Source organism: Myxine glutinosa, chromosome 1 (assembly GCF_964187855.1).
Source record: "Myxine glutinosa chromosome 1, kmMyxGlut1.1, whole genome shotgun sequence".
NCBI classification, from domain to species: domain Eukaryota; kingdom Metazoa; phylum Chordata; class Myxini; order Myxiniformes; family Myxinidae; genus Myxine; species Myxine glutinosa.
In genome coordinates, this window is record NC_136261.1 from 210,838,796 (window position 1) to 210,845,428 (window position 6,633).

Here is a 6,633-nt window from a genome sequence, read left to right on the forward strand (position 1 = left end):
ACCCGAGTGCAGGAACGCCCTCACACGAACCCAGGTGCAGGAACGCCATCACACGAACCCCGGTGCAGGAACGTCCTCACACGAACCCCGCCCGGTACAGGAACGCCCTCACACAAACCCCGGTACAGGAACGCCCTCACACGAACCCCAGTGCCGAAACGCCCTCACACGAACCCCAGTGCCGAAACGCCCTCACACAAACCCCGGTGCAGAAACGCCCTCACACGAACCCCGGTGCAGAAACGCCCTCACACGAACCCCGGTACAGGAACGCCCTCACTCAAACCCCGGTACAGGAACGCCCTCACACGAACCCCGGTGCAGAAACGCCCTCACACGAACCCCGGTGCAGAAACGCCCTCACACGAACCCCGGTACAAGAACGGCCTCACACGAACCCCGGTACAGGAACGCCCTCACTCAAACCCCGGTACAGGAACGCCCTCACACGAACCCCGGTACAGGAACGCCCTCACACGAACCCCGGTACAGCAACGTCCTCACACGAACCCCAGTGTAGAACGCCCTCACACGAACCCCGGTACAGGAACGTCCTCACACGAACCCCGGTACAGGAACGCCCTCACACGAACCCCGGTGCAGGAACGCCCTCACACAAACCCTGGTGCAGGAACGCCCTCACACAAACCCCGGTGCAGGAACATCCTCACACAAACCCCGGTACAGGAACTTCTCACACGAACCCCGGTACAGGAACGCCCTCACACGAACCCCGGTGCAGGAACGCCCTCACACGAACCCCGGTGCAGAAACGCCCTCACACGAACCCCGGTACAAGAACGGCCTCACACGAACCCCGGTACAGGAACGTCCTCACTCAAACCCCGGTACAGGAACGCCCTCACACGAACCCCGGTGCAGAAACGCCCTCACACGAACCCCGGTACAAGAACGGCCTCACACGAACCCCGGTACAGGAACGCCCTCACTCAAACCCCGGTACAGGAACGCCCTCACACGAACCCCGGTACAGGAACGCCCTCACACGAACCCCGGTACAGCAACGTCCTCACACGAACCCCAGTGTAGAACGCCCTCACACGAACCCCGGTACAGGAACGTCCTCGCACGAACCCCGGTACAGGAACGCCCTCACACGAACCCCGGTGCAGGAACGCCCTCACACGAACCCCGGTGCAGGAACGGCCTCACACGAACCCCGGTGCAGGAACGCCCTCACACAAACCCCGGTGCAGGAACGCCCTCACACAAACCCCGGTACAGGAACTTCTCACACGAACCCCGGTACAGGAACGCCCTCACACGAACCCCGGTGCAGGAACGCCCTCACACGAACCCCGGTGCAGGAACGCCCTCACACGAACCCCGGTACAGGAACGCCCTCACACGAACCCCGGTACAGGAACGCCCTCACACGAACCCCGGTACAGGAACGCCCTCACACGAACCCCGGTACAAGAACGCCCTCACACGAACCCCGGTACAGGAACGCCCTCACACGAACCCCGGTGCAGCAATGCCCTCACACAAACCCCGGTAGAGGAACGCCCTATCACGAACCCCAGTGCTGAAACGCCCTCACACGAACCCCGGTGCAGGTCAATACGAGCCATTAACTGGGTTCATTAACCTGGTAACATTTTAGAAACATTCAGCTGCAGTTAGTGTTCGGCCAAAGTCCTTCACGAATTGGCTGTCCATGCCTGACGTTCGACTGAAGGTGGCACAGGAACGTGGAATTCAATGGTTTAGACCTTTTTGTGAGACCTCGTCTCTCCCGACCTTGCGTCGCACGGGTAGGCCTACCTCGGTCGGATTAGATATAACTATAAGTAGCTTTGTAACGGTTGGGATGCGCAGGATTCCGTTCAGGATGAAAATAAAAGGCAAATTATGAAGATGTAATTCATCTGTTAAACCAAAACACGTAAAACTACAAAATCTTTCATCGAAGTCACGTTTTACAAACACGTCAAACACAAACATTTCTCTCTTGGTATTTGTGGTAAATCAAAATGAAATAAATGTAATAATTCACATGGAAATTACCTCAAGGCGTTTGTCTTCGTATTCTTCCACATTGTACATGGAAAAGCCGCTGCGCGAAACGTCGACATCTCAAGAGTGAGAGTCGATTAAAAACGTCACAATCGAACAAAACAGTTCCATTTCACATTGTTATGGTTGTTGTTGTTTAAATGCGCGAAACACATAAAAACAATTTTGTGATTATATTGATTTTAAAGCAATAAAGAAGGAACTGCACGTGGTTTTTTATTCCAATAATGTTTTGACGTGCTGCAGTTAAAAAAGCAAATCCGTCGGGTAACGCCCCTAAACATCGTGATGGTCCTGACGTCATCTGGATGACGTAATCAAAGGATCGGATAATGGCCGCACAACTCTCTTCACACTCGTGAGAAAGTGAATTTGACGAAGCTTTTTCTGACCAAGAATCCTCTCATAGTCAAGCCATTGTAAAAACTACCCGCAGCAAAACTATCCTGGAAATGACGCAGCGGGTCACGTGGGTAATAAAATATCCGCTTTGGGGGGCAGGGGGCGTGGCCAATTGAGCGTAAAAGGACACCCAAAAACATTGATATCTTTAACTTCCAAGATATTTATTCAAAAAAAGCACAACGATTCAGTGTTGTGAACTGGCTCAGCTCGATAGATCCCCGTGTCGTTGTTAGTGTGTGTTCGTGTTCGTGTGTGTGATTGTGTGACACGGGGATCTATCGACACCGGGATGAGGATCTATCGACATGCACCTGTCCACACGATCAGGGCTTATTGATTCTGGTTGATCGGCCATGGCAGGTGTGCAGGAGGGTTGGTGTCGTTGTTTCTGGATGAGCTGCATGGCAGGCACGCAGGAGAGGCAACATCACTACCTGCAGGTGAAACGGCAGCATCAATTTCAGGCATGAGTGGATCAGAGACGGCCGTTGGAGGCCCGATATTCCCAGGTGCAGGCACAACAATGGTTTGTTGCTGTTCAGGCTCCGGCATAACAACAGGCAGTATTGGAGATTCGATGGGGCTGAAGTGATGGTGGACAACGTGGTCCTGGTGTCGACGGACAAAACTCCCATTATGCAAGCGTATTGTATGTCACAGTGGCCCAGGTTTGTCTACGACATCGCAAGGCAACCCAACAGTGCCTGCCCCAAAGTTTCGGGAGAACACTGGATCCCCGGTGTGAAGTGAGCGCTCATTGTTGACTTGTCGTGATGCAACTTCTGGTTAATTTGACTCTGGTATACTCAAGAAGCCATTTCTGGTTTCAGACGGTCCAGGTTGGTCCTTAGGTGTCGTTTCATCAGTAATTCTGATGGTGTTACTCCTGTTGTATGATGAAGTGGTGGGATGATAAAGTTGGAAAGAAGATTGACGAGAAGAGGAAGAAGTTCAAGGAGTGGCAGTAGGCGAAGGGTACAAGGGCAGAAAAGGCAGAGCATGAAAGTTACAAGGCAGCCAAGAAGGCTGCAAAGAAAGGGGTAGCAAAGGCGCAGGAGGAATGTAGGAAAATGTTCAAAGAATGCTTGGATTCGGAAGAGGGTCAGAGGGCGGTATTCAGAATTGCAAAGTAGATGGCGAAAGAGATGTGTGATGTGATGGGGGTGAGTTGTTTGAAGGATGAAGTGGGACAAATCGTTGTGGACCCAGATGGAATTAAAGGAAGATGGAAGAGATATATGGAAATGCCGTTGAATTCAGAGAATGTATGGGATGACAAAATAGAGAGTAACCCAGTTTTAGGACCGGCAGAGAAGATAACAGAGAAGGAAGTTGAGGAAGCGATTAAAGCAATGAAGAGTAGAAAAGCGGGAGGCCGACGGGAATTGTGGGAGATATGTTGAAGGCAGCAGGAAGTTGGGGGTGTGAAGAGAATGACAGAGATCTGTAATCTGGTGGTGAAAAAACGCCGCATTCCAGTGCATTGGGAACTGAGTACCCTCATCCCTCCATACAAGGGGAAAGGTGACCCTCTGAACTGTGGCTCGTATCGAGCGAGAAAGTTATTGGAGCATTGAATGAAGGTATTGGAAAGGGTGTTGGAGAGGAGGATAAGGAAGAAAGTGAAGTTCGACGAAATGCAGTTTGGATTTATGCCAGGAAGAGGAACGACAGACACACTTTTAATTGTAAGGCAGTTGCAGGAGAAGTACATGGAGAAGCGGAGGAAGTTGTGTCTTGGGTTTGTTGATCTGGAGAAAGCATTCGATAGGGTTCCACACGAAGTAGTGACATGGGCATTGAGGAAGTTAGGAGTGGAGGAATGGTTGATCAGAGTAGTGATGGCAATGTACGAAAGAGCGCGCACAGCTGAAAGGACGAAGGCCGGGAACCGTGGTCAGTTTGAGGTAAATGTGGGAGTGCATCAGGGGTCGGTACTAAGTCCACTACTATTTGTTGCTGTGATGGAGGTGCTGGCTCGGAACATGAAGGAGGGTTTGCCGTGGGAGTTGTTGTATGCAGATGATCTCGTGTTGATTGCAGAAAGTATGGATGGAATGAAGGAGAAGATGAACAAGTGGAAGGAATGTATGGAGACAAAAGGTCTGAAGGTGAATATCGGAAAGACGAAGGTGATGACAAGTTGTAAAGCATGTGGTGAGGTGGAAAGAACTGGGAAGTGGCCGTGTGCTGTGTGCAGGAAGGGTGTCAGAGTGAACTCCATTCAATGTGCAATGTGCGCTGAGTGGGTTCATCAAAAATGTAGTGGTTTGAGAGGGTCTCATTAACCAGTGTGGCAGCTACATTCAAGTGTAAGGTGTGCACAGAGGGAGCTGCAGATGGAGGAAATGTTGAGTTGGATATTGGAGACGGCGTGAAGCTGGAAGGTGTGAAAACATTTTGCTCCCTCGGAGACATGCTGAATGGAGAAGGTGGATCAGACTCAGCAACGGTTGCTGGAGTGAGATGTGCATGGAAGAAGTTTTGAGAACTGAGTGGCGTGCTGATGAGGAGGGGAGTGTCGTTGAAGCTGAAGCGAAAGGTCTATGCTGCATGTGTGAGAATTGTTATGATTTATGGGAGCGAGACATGGGTAATGAACGTAGAGCAGCAACGAAGGCTGGAAAGGGTGGAAATGCAAATGGTTTGGTGGATGTGTGGCGTATCGTTGAGACAGAGGAAGAGAAATGATGAATTGCGAAAGATGATGGGAATAGAGCCTGTGATTTATGCTGTGAAGAGAAACAGTTTGAGATGGTTTGGTCATGTGTTGAGGAAGGATGAAAGTGACTGATTGAGAAGAGTGATGGAAATGAATGTCGAAGGAAGTGGAGGATGGGGAAGACCGAGAAAGACTTGGCCAAAGATGGTCGAAGAAGAAATGTGGGGGTTAACAAGGGGAGATGCAGAAAATAGGGCAAAATGGAGATGATTGTCATGGGGACCTCAAGGCTAACCCCCGCTGTAGCAGGGGAAATGGCCTTAAAATGCCTGTTGTTGTTGTTGTTGTATAGCCAAAACGATGTGTGGCATTGTGTATTTCCACCAAAAGAACACCAATTCAGCTAAATTCAGAGTGGCTTTTATTGTGCGAGCAGCAAGCACAAAGTCGCTTCCCGGGCCCGCCAACCTGGAAGTGACCTGTTCATCCATACCCGCTTGTTACCCTCGCCAGAGGAGAGGGTATTGCATTTGAGTTCGCTTGTCTGTTCGCACAGAATAAATATGATTTACTCTGCGACCGTTGGTCCGATTGACAGGAGATTTTCACCAAAGGTGCACCCCCACCTGTAGAATTTTTAATGATAATTATGTCATCGGTCATGTGGTTCGGCCGCCATGTTTGTTTTTACACTGAAGCCTTAAAAACCACTAAAAACACATCCTGGCGAGGGTCTGCAATCTTTGATTGCTAATTCTTGTTATATGTTGTCAACGGTGAGGTGTCGATGTTGCATACATCACAAGCATGATGTTTCAAAAAGTTATGGACGACTTAAGTTTTGACAAAACGTTGTGGATAAGATGGTTGGATGACAAGAACAAGCCGATTAGATTTTGGTTCGGGTCCAAATCCAGGTTTGGCCTATCAGTGGGATACAAACGAAAACTGTTCAGCCAGGTGGAGGTATGCACTCCACCGAGTGCCGTTCAGTCACCAAGTTTATTGTAAATCGCTCGCCAAGTGGCCGAAACACTCAATCAAGCACTCCATTCGAAACCGTTCGTAAGGAACGGCTGGCTTGGCAAGCGCTAGCTGGCTGCTTGGTAACTGAACTAATTCCTGGTGTGAACTCCAGCTGAACCTCCTCAGTTCCACTAACTGAAATTTGTGAGGAAAACACTCGTTGCAATATCAATGTAATTAATTGTTTCAATCGAGTAAAATTATAGTGTCGGCCATAGTTTACAGCAATCACCAAACGTAACAATATTAATATCCACCCTGTCGAATATTAATTAAAATATACCTGCCTCGCCGCCCACCTCATCGCAATATCGTCCAAGACGGTTGGTTGGAATAACCTGCTATTACGTATGACGTCATTAACAAAAAAATTGGTTGATTTAGATTAGCAAAAAAACAGGAAAGCAACCAAATGAGTTTTTTCGGAAATTTCACACGTTTTCCTTCACGTTCCTCAATTCAGTCAGCATACCTGCTTTTAAAACGACATGTCATATCAA

General features: G+C 49.5%; 1 protein-coding gene across 1 annotated transcript in view; it reads right to left on the minus strand.

Annotated features, from left to right (window-relative positions):
* The window catches only part of LOC144893245 (uncharacterized), a 32,497-nt gene that overhangs the window by 20,423 nt on the left and 5,441 nt on the right, over window positions 1-6,633 (minus strand). The gene's annotated exons all lie outside the window — the stretch shown is intronic.